Source organism: Cupressus sempervirens, chromosome 1, assembly GCF_028749045.1.
Source record: "Cupressus sempervirens isolate cs-2001-9-10 chromosome 1, ASM2874904v1, whole genome shotgun sequence".
NCBI classification, from domain to species: domain Eukaryota; kingdom Viridiplantae; phylum Streptophyta; class Pinopsida; order Cupressales; family Cupressaceae; genus Cupressus; species Cupressus sempervirens.
Window position 1 is genome coordinate 164,570,005 of NC_143118.1, and position 19,820 is coordinate 164,589,824.

General features: G+C 32.5%; 1 pseudogene across 1 annotated transcript; it reads left to right on the top strand.

Annotated features, from left to right (window-relative positions):
• Nucleotides 1–429: 429 nt before the first annotated feature.
• On the top strand, nucleotides 430–15,791 carry LOC149576662 (expansin-B1 pseudogene; annotated as a pseudogene). The gene is made up of 3 exons (XR_016354487.1): nucleotides 430–561; nucleotides 15,241–15,312; nucleotides 15,506–15,791. The product of XR_016354487.1 is annotated as an expansin-B1 pseudogene (transcript).
• Nucleotides 15,792–19,820: the final 4,029 nt, after the last annotated feature.

The following is a 19,820-nucleotide window of genomic DNA, read 5'->3' on the forward strand; positions in this document are numbered from 1 at the left end:
CCTTTTGAGGCATGGTGCGGCAGAAAACCTATTGTGACACACTTCAGAGTCTTCGGTTGTCCTGCATGGGCAAACAGATCTTCCAGGGGATGCAAGGCACAGTCATCTCGACCTTGTACCTTCATTGGTTATGAAGATGGTGTGAAGACATATAGACTTCTAGATCCAGAGACACATTAGATTTTTGTGGAGAAGAATGTTTACTTTGAGGAAAGTTCACCAAGCTTGTCCTCTACTCCTCTTCACACATCATATAGTGTGGAAACTGATAGTGACACTAGTGATAGTGCTTCAACAAATTCAAACACGTGGGGTTCTATCCATAGTTGTCGTGAGAGGTCACTTCATCAGTTAAATCCACATGCATACATCACCACAATGATAGGTCTAGAACAACAAGGTACATTCAGTCTTCCAGATATAGGTTCAATGACAAATTTGAGGGATAGTATTGATGATCTGCCTCTTCTTCTTGATGCAGAAGTACCTTCTTTAGTTGCCACAAGGGTTTCATATGACCTTCTTGTTCATTCTCTACATGATCGATCCTTACAAGTTGAAGTAATTATGGATACTTATGATCAGCAATTACAGTAGGGTTCTTCATTAGTTGTAGAGACAGATAGTTCCTTGGGATAGGTTCTTCAGTCGGTTGAGCAGGTTTCAAAGACATCACTTATCCATGGGATTCTTTCCACACACAGCGGAAGCGTCTCATTTGTACCTTTGGCATTATTTCTTCCTAAGGGGAGGAATGCCATTTTGTAGTCTTGGATCAACTTCTTCATCAAAGAAATCACTATTTGGCATTCTTCTTTGGAGGGGGGAGCCTATCCCATCTCTTTTCTTCTTCTCATTATTCTCTTATGTATATAGTGGATGTATGTCGTAATGGGGGGGTCTTGATTACTCCATCCATCCATGCATCCCTATTCATCTCTCTTTTTTGGGGAGGGTTTTTCCAATGAGGTTTTCCCTCTTTCCCCGCTTTATGAGAGATTGCATATCATTATGTACATAGGTACCTAACATCGCCTAGTAGCCGAGACCCATATTACATTGCATCCTAGTTTTTGTAAGCTTAAGGGCATTCCCCTAAGTTGCACTTAAAGGGGGTTGTTGGTGTAAATAAATGTTTACTTATTACACTTACTTAGGTTTACTTAGGTTAATGCATTATTTAATTATTTTTCATTATTTTATTATTTATTTTAGGTGAGACACTTAGGAGTTTGTGTACTCTCATGAGTTACACAACTGTAATTATGTGCATGTTGTCTACACCACTGATTTGTGTGCTACACCATTGTAGGCTTATCCTTACAACATCACACTTAATTGCGTACTTAATGGAGGATAACCCATATCAAGTGTACATGTGCCTAGTTGTATGACTTATCATGTTGTTGACTTCTATGCATTCTAGAAGCTCTCCAAAGGCCTTTATATACAGGCACTCCTAGTGTACTCTCAAGCTAGCATATTGAATGAATATCATCATTCTGATCATACTCTATTTATTTTGGTCTATTGTGTGCTTGTGTTGAGTTCTTTAGTTCTTGGGTGAATTCTGGCCTAAGCCAAATTCTTACAATGTAGCAAAGGTTGAGTTTGTGGCTGCAAAACTAACTCTTGGGTGTATTCAAACCATATATATACTCTCTTTAAATCCTCAAGTCATTGTGCATATAAGGTCCATCATTTCTATGATAGCTATATGCAAGATTCGAATATCTTCATCAAATGTAAGGATTCTTTAGTCACCAATCTAAGCATACGTGCATGCTTTGTCTTTACCTTGTTATGTAAATAACATTTAGGTTAGAATTGCATCAATATGGAAATGACCATTAGCTAGTCTAAGTTAATATGCATTCACTTGTAATATTTCAATGGATTAACCTATATATATGAAAGTTTACTTTCCTTTTAAATTTATAGTGAAATCATATGATCTTATATGACTTTATTCCTCATAGAATTTTTCTTACATATTATGGTTTTTAGGTCTACATTTAAAAAAAATGTTAAGTGTTACTTTTAGATCCAATCCTTCTTTCATTATTATGATTCATTTATATATTCTTGTTCTAGAACTTAGTGTGAGTATTCACGCTTCCTATCTTTTAAAAATCTTAACCACCAGTATATATATATATATATATATATATATATATATATATATATATATATATATATATATATATATATATATATATACATACATACATACATATATATATAAGCTACATTTTACACCTATTTAATATCTAATTTAGACTAATTTTTAATCTATAAAAAATTGTATCTCATTTCCATGCCAGTTTCTAAGCCTATAAGGGTTTTAGGAATTCACAACATATTTTGTGAACCATAATCCACAAACCATTGAATATAGTTGCATTGCTTTAACATCACAAGTTCTTATAGTCCTCTATCCTTGGCATGTTTACATGCTTCCTGAGATGTGATCATTATATCCTTAATTCATTTATGAACTTATATTATGTAAAATCAAGATAAATTTCCCGTAGATTTATAATATCACCATGTATGCTCATTTTCTTCTTCTAGGGATTTGACCATTTTTTCTTTTCTATTATACATTCTTTATTTATTTGTTTATTTTTATTAAGATAGCTCAATAAAAAAGAGAGAAGTGCATGTATTAGATGGGAGTTAGCAGAAGTATAATACAAGGTTGGCCAACATATTACTTAGAGATATCAAAAACTTTAAACAAATATTTTTAGTTGATGATTGATCTTCTTTTAAGTTTTACTTCTTTTGATTGCTTTCAGACAACTTGTTATTATCTTGGTTCCACTCATACTCATTATGCCAATTTTAAGTGTAATCCCATCCATGTAAAGTGTCCCATCCATCAGAAACCCTTCTCTCATTATTGGTAGGATCAAGTTTGTCGACAAAATATACATTGTTGGTAATGTTTTGTGTTGAAGGATTAAGCACGTGTTGGAGTTATGAAGGTGTAAGAGTCTTGCACTTGTTCAACATCCATAGTCATGAAAATCTGGATCTCCTTCTTGAACAACATAATATGGGTTCTTACCAACAAAAAATATATTGCAAATCAAGAATCTAACATGATACTAGGTCTTCTATATGGTAGATAAAACATTAGACCTAAATAGTTTAATATCAAAATACCCCAAAACAATATCAAGAAGAACAGTGTTGTGTCAATCCTTACCCTTTTAGTGGAAGACATGTTAATATTTTTTCTTATAAGAATCTTCCAAGGTTCATTCCCATTTAGGGCCTTCATGATCTATTTGGAAGAAAGTGGTAAGACTTGCATTTAAGATCTTTAAGACCTAAACGCCCAATGTTTTTAGGAGAGCAACAACAATCCACATTAACATGGTGTCTCCTCTTGTTGCTCGTACCATCAAATTAAGGAAATCCCTCAAAAATTTCTCCAACTTATTATTTTGGTAGTTAGCTAAAATCCATGTTGATGCATAATAAACAATGTGGGAGGATAAAACCTTTTGAACAATTTGGTCCCTCCTTGCAATGGAAAGCATATAAGTTTTCCACTTGATATGTTTTCTTGCAATCTTTTAAAATATCCAGTTCCACATTTCCTTAGTTCAAGGGTTTAAAGAAAAAGGGATTCCCAAATTTCTCACAATATCATTAGGAGCTTTCCACTAACACCCATTATTAATAAGCCAATCTAAAGAAAAATTTAACCATCCCAAAATAGTTGATTTCATAAGTAGATATCAGCTATAGAAGTGAAGAAAAATTAATTAAATTATGTCAATAATGTTATCAATGTTTTCCTCATTCATTTAGACAAAGATGATTGTGTTATCAACACACGATTCAATTGGGAGGTCTTTCATGTTTGGTAAGATGATAACTTTGATAGGAATGCCAATCTAAGTGTTTTTAAGAATATAAGACTTGTAAAGCATCAAAAATAATTAGAAATAGAGTAGGTGCCAAAGGGAAGCCTTGTTTGATAGATTTACCAAGAGGTATAAGGTCCAAAAGAAAACCATTGACTTCAACGATAGTATTATATTCCTTGAAAATAATTTTGACCCAATCATAGAAATAGGGTGGGAAACCAAAGGCCTTCAAAATTTAAATCACAAATTCCCATTCAATTTTGTCATAGGCCTTTTCAAAATCAAGTAAGATCATATAGTGATATTGCTATCAAGATTTAACTTTGTGATTTTGAGTTAAACTCATTGACCCATGTTTCATCACTAGTGATTTAACATGAATTCATCTCTCATGAGATTAAATGGAACATTAGCACTCATTGGATCTAGGTGATGTTCATAGGGGTGAAGCACCAAGACTTCCCAGGAAGTCACCCATCCCAATACTACTCCAGCCTAAGCGCATTTAACTATGGAGTTTTCTCCATGGTTAAACCCAAAGCTTGAAACCCCATTTGTAAAACCTCCACCAAGTGTTGTGCCTTTTGAATCATTCATTAGAAAGAACCTTAAGCTCATCAATTGATAAGTAGGAGATAATTTCCATAGAAAGTCTAATTGTGATAGTGCTATTAGGATTTAACTGTGTGATTTTGAGTCAGACTCATTGACCCATGTTTCATGAGTAGCGATTCAAAATGAATCCATCCCTCATGTGAATAAATGGAACATTTAGCACTCATTAGATCTAGGTGATGCTCACAGGGGTGAAGCACTGGGACTTCCCATGAGGACACCCATCCTAGTACTACTCAAGCCTGAGCGCACTTAACTATAAAGTTTCCTCCATGGTTATACCCAAAGCTTGTAACCCCATTTGCAAAACCTTCACCAAGTGTTGTGCTGTATGAGCCATTCATTAGAAAGCCCTTTAAGCTCATCAATTGATAAGTAGGAGATAATTTCCACAATAATTCAAATTGTGATATTGCTATTAGGATTTAACTATCAAAGATCATACAGATAGATTGACCATCCATCTTTTCCCAATGCATTGCCTCCTAGCTCGTCAAGAGGATATAAAATCAATGCTAAAGGGAGAAGTACAGGCTAAGTAAGTAGGAAAATTGAGTCATCATTGAGACAAAGTTCATATTGAAGAAGTATGATTGTTGCTTGTTCCCCAATGCTCTAAGATGATCGGTGATTACTTGGATACCATTCTATGGTGCAATGACCACTGATTTTGCTTCCCAAAATCAATGTAATTTACTTTCATCCAAAAGATATCAATTAGAACATGAGGAGAAATGATATTTGGAAAATCATAGAAACATTGAATAGATGCAATACTATATATAATTCATAAAATATTGATGTTGAAGAAATAAGAAATAAATCAAATTTTGTCAGATTTATTGAGTCTAGATGGCACCAGATATTTTTATAGGTAGAGAAAATACAATGCCTTTACATACTGAGGTTACATCTATAATTAAATTTCAAATATAGTGATTATATAAGATTCAAATAATTTATATTTCATTAAATGTCACAAAAAAATTGCTTTATTGAATCAATAATTCAAACAATGAAGAAGAACTAGGTAACACTTATATCCAATCATACATAGAGCACCTTGCAGAACTAGACTTGTTATCACTCATTGAAATAGTCCAAATGTACACATTCTTTAAAAATTGAAAGAAGGTTCAATGGAAAAAGAGAAAAGCCAATGCAATCATCAATGTCTACACCCTCTTCAAGATTATTCTAGATGAAACTAATGAAAACTTTGAAACATTTTGTTGGAATGAACTCTTACTATACAAAACCTTTCGACATATTCCTATAGACATTGGCATTACAAAGAACAAATAATATCAAATTGGAAAATGATACATACCAATAATTACTCTCCTTGGCATGTAAAGAGAATTGAAAACACGCCAACAAATGAAGAAAATAACAGTACTGACATTGATGAGCTTGAAATTGACTAAAAGATAGACCTATACGAATGGGAGTTACTATCCCAAATGGGTGCCTCCAAAAACTTTACAATCAACGAGATTGATCTCCTAGGAAAATTAGACATTGATATTAATCACCAATGGAATAAAAACAACATTTCCCATGAACTAAATGAATCAGAAACAAAATTTATTCTTACAAGAAAATTACAAACAAATGGAAACTTTTTCCATTCAAAAAATTTGCAACCAAATTACCAACTAGCCCCCAAACAAATTAGCTTTAGATATCATCACCAAACATCACACAAATCCACTCCCCAAGAAGCCACTACACATGATTATCCAAGGAACATTAGGAACTATAAAAACATACCTTATTGATTACATTACAAAAACCATAAACATTACCAAAAAAAAATGACAAGAAATCATTGCTTGCTCTAGCACCTACATAAGTTGCTACTTATAATAGTCAAGCATCAACAATCCACATATTCCTCTGAATTCCAATTAAAGAAATACATCCCTTAAAAGGTCAATCATTAACAAACCTTCAAGAAGACTTCAAACATATTAAATACATTCTTATAGATGAAATGAGTTTATTAGGACCACAACTTCTTATCAAAATTGATAGTCGCATGCGTGAGGCTTTTACACATTAAAAATAAGAACCTTTTGCTGGGCTTTCTATCATCCTCATTGGTGACTTAGGCCAGCTACCACTAGTTCTAAATAAGCCAATATATGCCTCAAATTCTACAGCAATCATGTTATGGAAAACATTCACTATTGTAATTACATTGGACACGATCTTTTGACAACAAGGAAAAAGTCAATCCCAACAACAATTTTAGAAAATCCTACAAAATATTTGAAATGCAAACCCACTACAAGATGATTGGGACACCCTCATGACTTGAACAAATAACTCTTTTAAGTTCCAAACAAAGAGAAGATTTTGATAAAGCTACACATCTATTTGCAACTAATGAATTCATGAAACTACATAATAAAAAAATTCTAAAATAGTTGAACCACCCAATAGAAAGTTTAGTTTTGCTAGAGTTGCTATACAAAGATCAAATGAACACAATGAAGATGGTCAACTTTAGCAAGAGGTCCTACTATGCATTGTTCAACATATCATGTTAACAAAATATCTATGGATACAAGTTGGACTTGTAAATGGATCATTTGGACAAATAACATCAATCATCTATGATACAAATTCAAACCCTTCAGATTTACCAAAATATGTTGTTGTTAATTTTTAAAATTATATTGGACCAACCCAGGATACAAATAATTGAAACAATGTACCCATTACTCTAATTACCCAAGAAAATTGTACACAACTACAACTAGCTATGGCTTGGTCCATTAAAATACAAAAAACCCAGGGACTCATATTAGAAAAGGCTACAATAGACATTGGAAAAAGAGAAAGACAGGGATTGACATCTATAGCAATATTGAGAGTGAAATCTATTGACGGGCTTTAGATTCAACCATCATTCTCTTTTGAACAATACTGTAAAATACAAAATAATTTGTACATAATTGCCAAGAAGAAGGAAGAAGCATGTCTACAACTAGTGTCACCACTTCAATAAACAACACTGCCTACAACATGGAAACATTAACCAACAAAGGTAACAACAAAATCTTATATCCATCATTTTAAATAATTCTCAAAAAAAAAAAATTTCTAAACACATTTAATTCCCATTACTTTCTAACAAAAACTCACTTTAACATGCAAGCACACAACATATCACAATTCAAACACAACATATCTGGATTACAACTGTTATTCTATGAAATCTACCAATCGTAAAAGTAATTATATCCACTACAAATTTTCTTCTTTCACTAAAATAATTTGAAAATAAATTTTTTCATACACAATTCTTGTTTCCATTGTCCATGTTTACTTTTCAACAACAAAAATTTGATGCTACATTGCATTGAAAACAAATTCAACTGACATAGTATGATTCTAATGTGTGTTTGCAAAACAAAGTATACTACTTCAACTATCTGTCATCGACTTTCCAAAAGGATCACATGTGCTACAACCACAGCTACCAAGAATCACCTACATGCAAACACTTGTCATAGAAAGAGACAAGAAAATCTATGGAGGCTTGAATTCACATATCCACAAAAGAGGAAACATTCTTGATAAACAAAAAGAGAAATTTCTATTATCAAAATTGAATTGGTAAATAATCACAAAGAGAGATTTTCCTTATAAAGGAGATCAAAACCTTAAAAAGGTCTAACCTAGGTTGCATAATAATAATTAATAAAAAAATTAATTATTATATGCCTAATGTTTAGCTCAAGTAGACTAGAGTTAATTAGAAAATATATAATTACACTAACACCCCTTCTTAAGATAAACTTAGGGAGTAGCTGAAATATTAAAAACTATACAGAAAGTAGAATTGGGTCCTGGCAAACAAGGCCTAATGAGGTACCCAAGCACAACCAAATCTTTGAAGAGAGGAGAAATAGAGAAAACCACATGGGAAAACCCCTATTGCAAAAAGAGATGGAAAACATGCTAAAAAGCACTAGTCAAGGATTGAAGAAGTCTCCAAACCAGGGAATGTCCTAGAAGATAGGAACAAAAGATGATCATGAAGAACACCATTGAAGCATGAAGCTGCAAACACTATTAAACTGTTGATCTGAAGAACCTCATAGAACATGACTAGGTAAAGAAGACTAAGTCTAAAGAGATGATCAATTTAAAATGCAAGGTATCTTCATAGCCTCCAAAAAATAGGAATGAAAGAATGTCTATATTATAAATGACCCATCTCACCAAAATGCATAGCTATCTAGCCACTACAATTGCCTAGTACATAAGATCAAATACTGAATACATAGCTCACTCCATCAAACCAAGAAAGAAATAGAAATAACATAACCCCCTATAATGTAAGAGGTCAGACATGAACACTAAAACTAAATGTAATATCTCCTGTAGAAAGAAGAACTAGGAACATCGAGAGTGCAAAAGAAGTACAAACACCTATAATGGCATGTGTCATCGACACATCATGAGGTTAATGTCATAGAAGGAACACTCACTTGACAAAGAAAGATGGAAAATATGGTGAACATGAAACCCCCTAAGGAACTTTATAATGTAGTGCGAGTACAACCAAAAAGATGTGCAAGATCCCAAAATACAAAAGAGTGACACTTTATCTCAGCGTGTTTGCAAAAATACTATAAAATAATATTAACAAAGATCAAAAGAGACATAAGATTGATATAATAGATAGTATAACCCATGAAAAATCATTTGAAATAATAAAATTGATCCCCGAAGCTGAAACAACCAAGATATCCATTAAAATGCAGAAATACAAAAAATTGAATAGGATGTGCCTGGAGCATAATCTTGAAAATAGAATGTCTCAAAATATGTCTCTCGAAGTGCAAAATATTTTTTTTGGAATTTGATAGCCAAAATAGGCCACCAAAAATCATCAAAAATCCAAATAAACTGCACCATCACAACGGGCTTGGAATCAACTTTCCAGTAATATCTTGTTTGACAAAAACAAAGTTCAGCTGAGAAAGTTATGGCCAAAAAACACATGTAGGTCCAAAAAAAGTGCTAGAAAAGAAAAATAAAATTACTTGGGATCTATGCCTAAATGCCTCAAATAGTGTGCCCACCAGCACCAAAAATTGCCTCAGGAAGTGTGTCAGTTTAGTAATAAAATTGTCTCGATTTGCATGCCCAAAAAATCTTGGTTTGCAAACCCAAAAATCTTAATCTGTGTAACAACAAATCTCAATTTGCATGCCAAAATCACAAAATCACTACCTCAAGAAATGTACCAAAAATCTTGATTTGTGTGCCAAAATTAAGAAAATAGTTGCCTTGGGAAATGTGCCAAAAATCTTGATTTCTAAAACAAAAAATCTCAATTTATGTACAAAAATCTGAAAATCATTGCTTTAGGAAACGTACAAAAAAATCTGAAAATCGCTACCTCAGAAAACATGTCAAATCTAAGAGCAATTTTTTTTGCCTCAATTTCCAACTGTGCCAAAATTTGACAAATCTTATATGAAAATAAGGGTTTTTGGTTGCTCTGAGATCAACAGTGATGTCTGTTTGGGCTCAAAGTGCACCAAAAATCAATGACCCCCCAAATTCAATACAAAATAACTCTAAAAAATGAAATCTCTAAAAGACAACACATAGATCTGAAAGCCAAGTCAAACTTCTCAAAAATAAGACAAGGGCATGAAGATCTAGATCTTTGATACCATGTTTAAGTTGATGAAAGCTCAACCCCATAGCTACCAAGAATCACCTGCATGCAAACACCTATCACAAAAGGAGAGAAGAAAATCTATTAAGGCTTGAATTCATAGATCCACAGAAAAGGAAACATTCTTGATGAGCAAAAAAGCAAATTGCTATTATCAAAAGTGAATTGGTTAATAATTACATAGAGAGATCATCCTTATAAAGGAGATTGAAACCCTAAAAAGGTCTAACTTAGGTTGTATAATAATAACTAATAAAAGAATTAATTATTATATGCTTAAAGTTTAGGTTAAGTAGACTAGAGTCAATTAGAAAATATCTAATTACTTTAACAACATCATCACAAGCTTTACCACTACTGACATGCTTTTTTGTTAATTTTTGCATAGCCTCCTACCAAGATGATTTGTAATTCTTTTTCTCCAATAAAATACTATGAGTACTGTTGACATTATATGTACTATATATAAATTTTACGATAATTATTTTTTAGTTTCTTAATTCTATTATCCATGAATTTAGAGTTAGAAATTAACCCCTCTAGCAATCTCTTGGTTCCAACATGACATTGAATCATCTCAAACAAAGTTCACATCTATATACGCCCTCAATAAAGAATAATTATACATATATGCATCTTACTAATTAAATATCTCTTTTTCATTAAAGCTTACTTCAAAATAAGTGCATATTATTATAAAATTGCAATTTCAAAGTTTATCTTATGTTGGCTTTGATTCTTTATTTTAAGAAAATATTGTGGTAGGTAATAAGTTCTTTCAACTTCTCAAAGCGAAATTTCAACTTCTCATTGTGTATTCATAAATATGATAGCATATTAATTGCTCTTAATTTAAAACACATAATTAAAATTCCTATCAATACTAAATATCATGGTTATATTATTGTATAATTGTAAGTTAATACTGATTTTGTTGCATTATACATTATTAAGCTGAGAGGCTTCTACAATGGGAGCAACTTTCGTTGTAAACATTTTAGTATTTTTGAAAAAATTAAGAGTATGAGGTGGCAATATGCATTGAAGTGGCAAGAAATTGGTGTAAATCCATTGATCAACCACAAAATTGAAAATATAAGTTGTTCGAACACAAATATCATCTGTTACATATTGTAGAATGCCAACTATTATAAAGAAAACACACCATGCAACGCCAACTATTATAAAGAAAATTGATTGTGAATATCATTTAATCATGTTCTATCCTTCTAAGAAATTTATAGTAATAGATTTTACCACACAAATATTTTGTTTCATATGGTAAATGCTTTAGACATAATGCAACCTTCTCTGAGATTTACAGTCATGGATTTTGGCACAAAGGTAGTAGTTCATTTTATATATTTCTGTACGTAACATATTTGTTCTATCCCTTTAAGAAATTAAGTGATTGCAAGGGCATTGGAGGCAAGCGAGGAGTCATTCATTTGGGTGATGAGAGAGGAAGGGGGTGATTTGTTATGGTGTCTGTCTCTATGTTTCAATTACTACATTTGAATTGCACATCCTCATCTTCCTCATCCTGAATCTACTCATTGATTCCTTCCTGTTCTCAAGTCTTTTGGCAAGGGTTTTATACGACATTGAGGCTAGGTAAGCTTCATAATTGAACAACAGGGGATGGTTTTTACATGATTTGGTGAATACTAATACTTGTGTGAGGGGGCTCATTGTTATAGGTTGGTGTTCTTGTTCATCAATGTTATTTATCTATTGGGATTTGACCTTGATGTTCTGCTCGCATTATAAATGAGAAATTTGAGGCCATTGAGTTTATGTTAGAAAAGAGACACTAATTTTTAGAATTGTTTTTAATATATTGATTTTGAAATCTCCATTTTAATGCATTTAAATCCTAAGATGGATTTAATATGGGATTTAATGTCAATGTGTGTGATTGATTATCAAATGTGGGAGCAGTGCATTTTGTTTAATTAACTTCTAAAATATACTATAGATGATTTATATTTTTACTTTATTAAAAGTAGAACATAATATGAATTATATCTATTGTATAGTCATGTCAAACTATTCTAAATATCCTTTTCATATGCCTCATCAGGAGGTTTGAACATCCTTTTCATATTTGTCATCTGGAGGTGAAATGGTGAGAATGGTTGGAGAGATATATGGAGAGGATGGTGGGATCCAAAAAAATTTAAATTGTATTCTATTAAATCTTAATATGTTTATGAATTGGATCTAGCATGGATATTTGAAGAGTTTTTCTAGTCAATAAGATTAAAATATAAATAGTTGAACTCGACTTTCAAATTTCAATACTTTGGATGCATTTGATTTTTTCCCAACTGATCCTAAATATCCTCGCTCATCTTTAATACAGAATGGATATTTGAAGAAAAAATAATGTTTTTCTAAGTAGTAAGATTAATATTAAAGCAATTACATTCAGCTTTGAATTTTTTTTTTTGGGCTCAAGGATTGATCCTATTTCTATATCTCTTATTTTACCTTCCCCTGAGCAGAACAGAGTAGCCTTTGATGAGAAAAAGAGAGTTTTGAAGCCTTTGATGAATAAAATAGATTGCACATAACCAGATATCTTAAAAACTGTTGTCTATTATAGTGGAACATTGGCAATGGAGGAGAAATGAATTCAGAGGACTTATTGCTAATGGAAATTAAGCAAAGAAATATATAATAATGTAATAATTAAAAAATGATAGTTCAACTTTAATCTTTAATAAAATTCTATTATATTTTGCAAAGCAAATTGAGATTTTTCATTTATTAAAAATATTAGAGATCAACTCCTTTCTAAAAAGAAAATGCAGTGTTGTAGTTTCAACATTTTTACACATGTTAGTATTATATAATTTTTAAAGGTTAAAGCATACAAGTAATAAGTCCTTATATATATTGACTTCCCTATATATATTAGAGAATATATAAGCTCAAGTATGACCTTTTCTCTATTTCAAATTTGTATATAAGTTTGCAAGCTCCTCAAGTTGTGGCCTTGGATCCATATTATTTGAAGCAGAAAATCTATTGTTTCCCTTTTCTTGTCGACATTTATTGCATACTGGACCTTCTGATGTACGAAACACTTTCATTCGTAGATAGCATTCCTAACAAATATAACTCATATGTGGCATTCTCAAGCTATCCAATTGTTGTTGAAACTTCATTTTGAATCTTTTAGAAATTATCCTCAAGAAATGTAGTTGGGTTTTGTATATTTTCTCTATTGCCTTGTCCACCTAAATTTATCTTGTCTTGGCTTGTAGGAACAGGCTCTATTGTTCTTGAATTTTCATTTTAGTGAGTCATTTCCACAAATGCCTCAAGAAATGTACCAAAAATCTTGATTTGCATGCCAAAATTAAAAAAATCATTGCCTTGGGAAATGTGCCAAAAATCTTAATTTTTGAAATAAAAATCTCAATTTATGTGCAAAAATTTGAAAATCATTGATTTGGGAAATGTGCATTTTTTTTTTTTAAATCACTACCTTGGGAAACATGTCAAATTTGGGAGCAATTTTTTTTCCCACAATTTCCAATTGTGCCAAAATTTGACACATTTTATATGAAAATACGAGTTTTTGGTCGCTCTCAGATCAACAGTGATGTTTGTTTGGGTTCAAAGTGCACCAAAAATCAATGATCTCCCAAATTCAATACAAAATAACTCTAAAAAATGAAACCTCTGAAAGAAAAAACACAGATCTAAAAGCCAAGCCAAACTTCTCAGAAACAAGACAGGGGCATGAAGATCTAGATCTTTGATACCATATTTAAGTTGATGAAAGCTCAACCCCACAGCTACCAAGAATCACATGCATGCAAACACCTATCACAGAAAGAGGAGAAAATCTATTGATGCTTGAATTCACAGATCCATAGAAGAGGAAACATTCTTGATGAGAAAAAAAACAAATTGCTATTATCAAAAGTGAATTGGTTAATAATTACAAAGAGAGATTGTCTTGATAAAGGAGATCCAAACTCTAAAAAGGTCTAACGTAGGTTGTATAATAATAATAAATAAAAGAATTAATTATTATATGCCTAAACTTTAGGTTAAGTAGACTAGAGTTAATTAGAAAATATCTAATTACTCTAACAACAACATCACAAGTTTCAGCACTACTGACATATTTTTTTGTTAACTTTTGCATAGCCTCCTACCAAAATGATTGGAAATTCTTTTTCTCCAATAAAATAGTACGAGTATTGTTGACATTATCAGTACTACATATACATTTTACCATAATTATTTTTCAGTTTGTTAATTCTTTTATCCATGAATTCAAACTTAGAAATTAACCCCTCTAGCAATCTCTTGGTTCCAACATAACATTGAATCATCTCAAACAAAGTTCACATCCATATACGCCCTCAATAAAGAATAATTATAGATATATGCATCTTACTAATTACATATCTCTTTTTCATTAAAGCTTACTTCAAATTAAGTGTATATTATTATAAAAGTGCAATTTCAAAGTTTATCTTATGTTGGCTTTGATTCTTTATTTTAAGAAAACATTGTAGTAGATAATAAGTTCTTCTTTCAACTTCTCAAAGCGAAATTTTAACTTCTCACTGTGTATTCATAGCTATGATAGCATATTAATTGCTCTTAATTTAAAATACATAATTAAAATTCCTATCAATACTAAATATCATGGTTGTATTATTCTATAATTGTAAGTCAATGCAGACTTTGTTGCACTATGCATTAGGATATTCTTTCCAAAATATCTCTTTGCACATACGCAACTGTTTGTTAGTAATTTTATCAAAGAAGAGAGCATGAAAAATCACCAACTATTCTCTCGTCCTAAGAAAGAAAAGTGTCGGTTGCTGAATGGCCTAAACCCAAAAATAAAAATAAAGAAGCAGCAGCAGCTTTTGCGAGCAAAACAATCAAAACGGTTAGAATTCAAAAGAAAAAATAGGTGCCGCATGTTAAAAACAAAATCATCTGACATGCTACATTGTGAATTTGGAGGAAATTTGTGCTCAACTCTTTGGAATGTTTCAGGACTGCTGGTTTTCCGTTCTGATCGAGTATGAAGATGGCGATGGTGATGTGGGAGGCGTACATCTGAAAGAGGTATATATTCCACATTCCATATCTTTCAATCTTTCTACATTCATTGTGTATACTAAACATTGATCAATCAAGATTCACAACAGAAAAAGCTACTCAAAATTATGAAGGATGTTGGTCTTAGTATGATCTCATATGCTTCATCTGAGCTTCGCCCACTGAATTCGTTGGTTTTGTGGATGTATGGAAAGTGCAGGCGGGGTCAGGGAGTTGGATGGAGATGAGGCATTTGTGGGGAGCGAACTGGTGTTTGTAACATCTCACTGCGAGTAACATCTCTTTCCTCCAACAGAACACTCTCTGCCAGAGATATCATCCCACACAACTGGTTTCCCACCGCCACGTACAAATCACGCCTCAACTTTGACAAGGAAAAAAAACTTCGAGTTGGTTTCCGTGTAAACGAGGAATCCACACTTATAGAGGGAGTTTGTTTGTTAGTTTGGTAGTTAAGATTGGAGTGTGAAAGAAAGAGAGAGCCGCTCGGTTATGCTTTGCTTATGTTATGTTGGGGTCATGAATGAAAAAATAAAGAAATGGAACATAAGAAATAATCCCAACAATAAGAAAAACCTATAGATGACTCCAGACAGACCGACCTGCACAAGGTAAATTCCGACTTCATTAGCAACTAATTGCGCCGCAACTCTCGAACCAACGCCACTTTCAAAAGCACGCGTCAAATCTTCCCGGCAATGTTTTCATTTCCCACTTTTCCGCCAAATTTGTGATGTTTAATGAAGAACCAGTCTTTTCCCTCAAGTTCAATACAATAGCGAAATTTGTTAAGATTTCAGTTTAATTTATCTCAATCTAATTAATCGTTCGACCAGATTCTTGTCAGTTGCTAATTAATCCTCCGAAAATAGCAGTACTGAAAAGGAAGTTGTGGATTTTTCATTAATGGCAGCAGTACTGAAAAGGAAGTTGTGGATTAAAATAGCAGTACTGAAAAGGAAGTTGTGGATTTTTCATTAATGGTAGCAGTACTGAAAAGGAAGTTGTGGATTTTTCATTAATGACAGCAGTAGAAAAAGAAACTTTCCATTGCTGTGATCAAGAGAGGCAACTTACCATTGCTATAAAACGGTCATTTACAGTTTCAAATTAAGAACAAATCTTTCTGTAGCATCACATCCCAAAAAAAAATATTATTAAATAACTTGTGCAAATTTCAAAACAGGGGAATGGCATTCACTAAGGGCCCGTTTGGTGAGTGGAATAGGAATACGTATTCTGGAATACGTATTCCGGAATACATATTCTGGAATAGAACGTATTCCTGTTTTCCGTTTGGTTCAGCGAATATTTGATGGAAATTCGCGGACCCGAAAATTTATGTTTTCTAAAATTAAAAAAATGGAATAGGAATACGTATTCCAATACCACCTATTTTGGTGGAATTGCAAAACTTCATTTTTGGGCCAAAAATGGAATACGTATTCCATTTTTGCTTCGTATTCCAATCCCGTTTTGGTGCATCCAAACAAGGAATTCACAATTTTTGGAATACGTATTCCTATTCCGCTCACCAAACGGGCCCTAAGGAGATAATGAGAAGAGTTGTGAATCTGGTCTGCCATCTTATGAAAGAATTTGTCGTCAAATGCTTCAACTATGCCTTCAAAAAGCAAACTTTTGAACAAGTTGAGGAAGAAAACAATCTACAAAATGCAGAGCAAGAACAGAGGGAAAAGGAAAGGAGAGATTATGCCACCCCTCTTCCTATCAAATTAGCTAAAGAATACATGGCGGCGCGGCAGAATTTGGTAAAGAACCCAACAAAGTCTCAAATTACAGATGAGCCTAAGGTCAGAATCCGTATTTGCCCAAAAAAAATGATTTACCATTTTTTCTTATGATTTTTTCTCTTTGATTTTGGTTTTCAAGATATTATGTTGTTTATTAACAGGATACTATTTTTGAAAAGAAGAAACCAACACAGTCTCTAATTGCAGATGAACAAAAGGTAAGAATATGTTTTCCACCAAACAAAAATTATCGAGGTTTTTATGGTTCACTTTGATTTGGGTTTTCAAGATTAACTTTTGTCTATTAATGTGATATAATTTTAGAAGAAGAGTAGCTGGTTTTTCAGAGATCCCATGAGGGGGAGGAATCGACAAAGGGCCAGCTTTTATATCTCATTGGGTAATGCTAATTTTATTTTATTTGATTCAACGAGTTAAAATAGTTAAACTTTGTTGATTCAATATAATGAATTCGTTATTATTACATGCAGCTAAATCTAGATCTAAATCAGTAGCTCATTTCCAATTGTTACGCCAATCAATTCATAAATTGGAGCGATTGGAGTGGCAGCAATCACTTTCGAAGAAAAGTGTCAAGCTACATCAAATTTCCTGTGTATACAATTATAGAGACATGTTAAAAGGCTATTCTCCATGAAATGTTGAACAGTTTTGAGTTTTAAAATAGTCGTAAATTGTACGATACGACGACCAGGTCCATTGAGGTCTACTATCATGCATAACCTAGGAAACCCTCAAATTCCACATGTCATGCATAATCTTTTTTTTGTGCTAATATTTACGCCTCCATTCGATTCGATTCGAGTCGCAGATTTGATATTTTAATTCTCGACTGGAATCATTTGCTCTGAAAAGACTCTCTACAGCTCCACGATGTCGGGCAAATATTTGACAAGGCATCTTAAAACTGCACCAACTGCAGTCTAATTATACAAATGATAATATTTTCCTTTGTGATTTTGGAATCCACCGTCAACTACGTTTGTATCATGTTTAAGATTGATATAGCATAATTTTTTGTTTTGACAGTATAGAATTTTAATTGATATTTTTAATTGATATACAATTAAAATCAAAATCATCATAAATATAGTGTGTGAACTGTAAAAAGTAATGATGCCTGCAACTATGATTAGGAATATCAAACAACATACGCTATTAGCTGCCTCTGCTTAATTCCAAGAATCTGTTCTTTGTCAGAATCGAATGAAAATATATTCTATTTACATTAAATATTAGTATTTTTGGTGGCGCATCGTATTGTGTGGCTATAAATATCCCTCACTTGGACAAATCTGTGTTCATTTTATTTAAATTGTTATTTCAAATCTAGCATGCAATGAACTCAATACCAAGAAATGTGGTTACAGTAGAATTCTCTGTATGTCAAAACAGATTTGTCCAAACATTGCTTGACTAAATTGCTTGGGTTCTAATTTTATTTGCATAATTCATTAAAATTTGACATATGCTGAATTTATCAGCAAATGACGGTATACTTTGTATCTTAAAACACATTACCCTAAAATTGTGTGATTAATATTATTTACCGAGCTCACTATTTATTATGCAATGAATTCAACGACAATGATGGCAAAATCCTTTGTAATTTAAAAGAGATTTCGCATTCGATAGAATCACAATATGGTAGAAAAAAAAAAAAAATAGTAAAATTTGTGCTTACAAATTTCTTGGTTACATAACTAAGAAAAGAATCTTACAACCGCTCCAACGGAAAAAGGATTACGACAGCAGCAATTTAATCTGGGATAACGAAGGTGCTTGGGTAAGAAATTCTTTTTTGGTGAGATGCATGGGAACAATGACTAGTGGAACACAAGGTTCCACTCCCATTAACTGCAAAATGGAACGATTGTCATCAAGATTGTTGATCATCGTGGTGATGGATGTCATGGTAGTGCAATGGATTTATCTCAAGAGGTCTTTGAGACAATCACCATTCTTGCAGCTAGAGAAGTTTACATTGATTTTGAACTTTGCTCACTTAGTGTTGAAGGGAACTCGAGCACAGGAAGGAGCTAGAGGAGAAAATGACATTCAAGAAAGGAATAGTGTTATTTACTAGGTTTTCCTGTATTCACACTATTTACTAATCCGAATTCTTTAAGTGTGATTAAGTGAAAAAGATTATATTAGGTATACTAGATATGGTCTTTGATTACTGGCATAAGCATTATTGAATTTGAAATGGACTGCTTGTCAAGCATTGTTTCATCCGTATAAATTGCTCTGTAGAATATCTATTTTAACCATCATTAGGAACCCTTGGCATAAGGTATCGTACCATGGTTGAAAACATATCACAGTAGTTCCACGGTTAGGATTTGTATTTAGATAAAAATAAAAAAATAAAAACTTGTCTGATTATGCCTTCGCATACTTTTGGAGTGCCCAAATTCTTATGAGGGAGGCTATACTTGTAAATTCTTGACTCTTTAGGGAAGCATCCAAATCAAGATTATATACCAACTACATGAACCATACCTGTAGATCCCAAGTTCTTTAATGTGTGATCTCTCACTACTTTTTGGGAAATTTATTGTGAGTTGCATGAGCATTGGGTTGAAATACATATAACGTTGGTGTCTTTCATTTACTCACATGCATTGTCTGAATCCATACATTACTACTGCAACTCAGTGAATATCTTTTTCTATAATACTATAAAGATTGTGATATAAATACTGCCAATTGGAACAATAAAAAGGAAAGTCCATT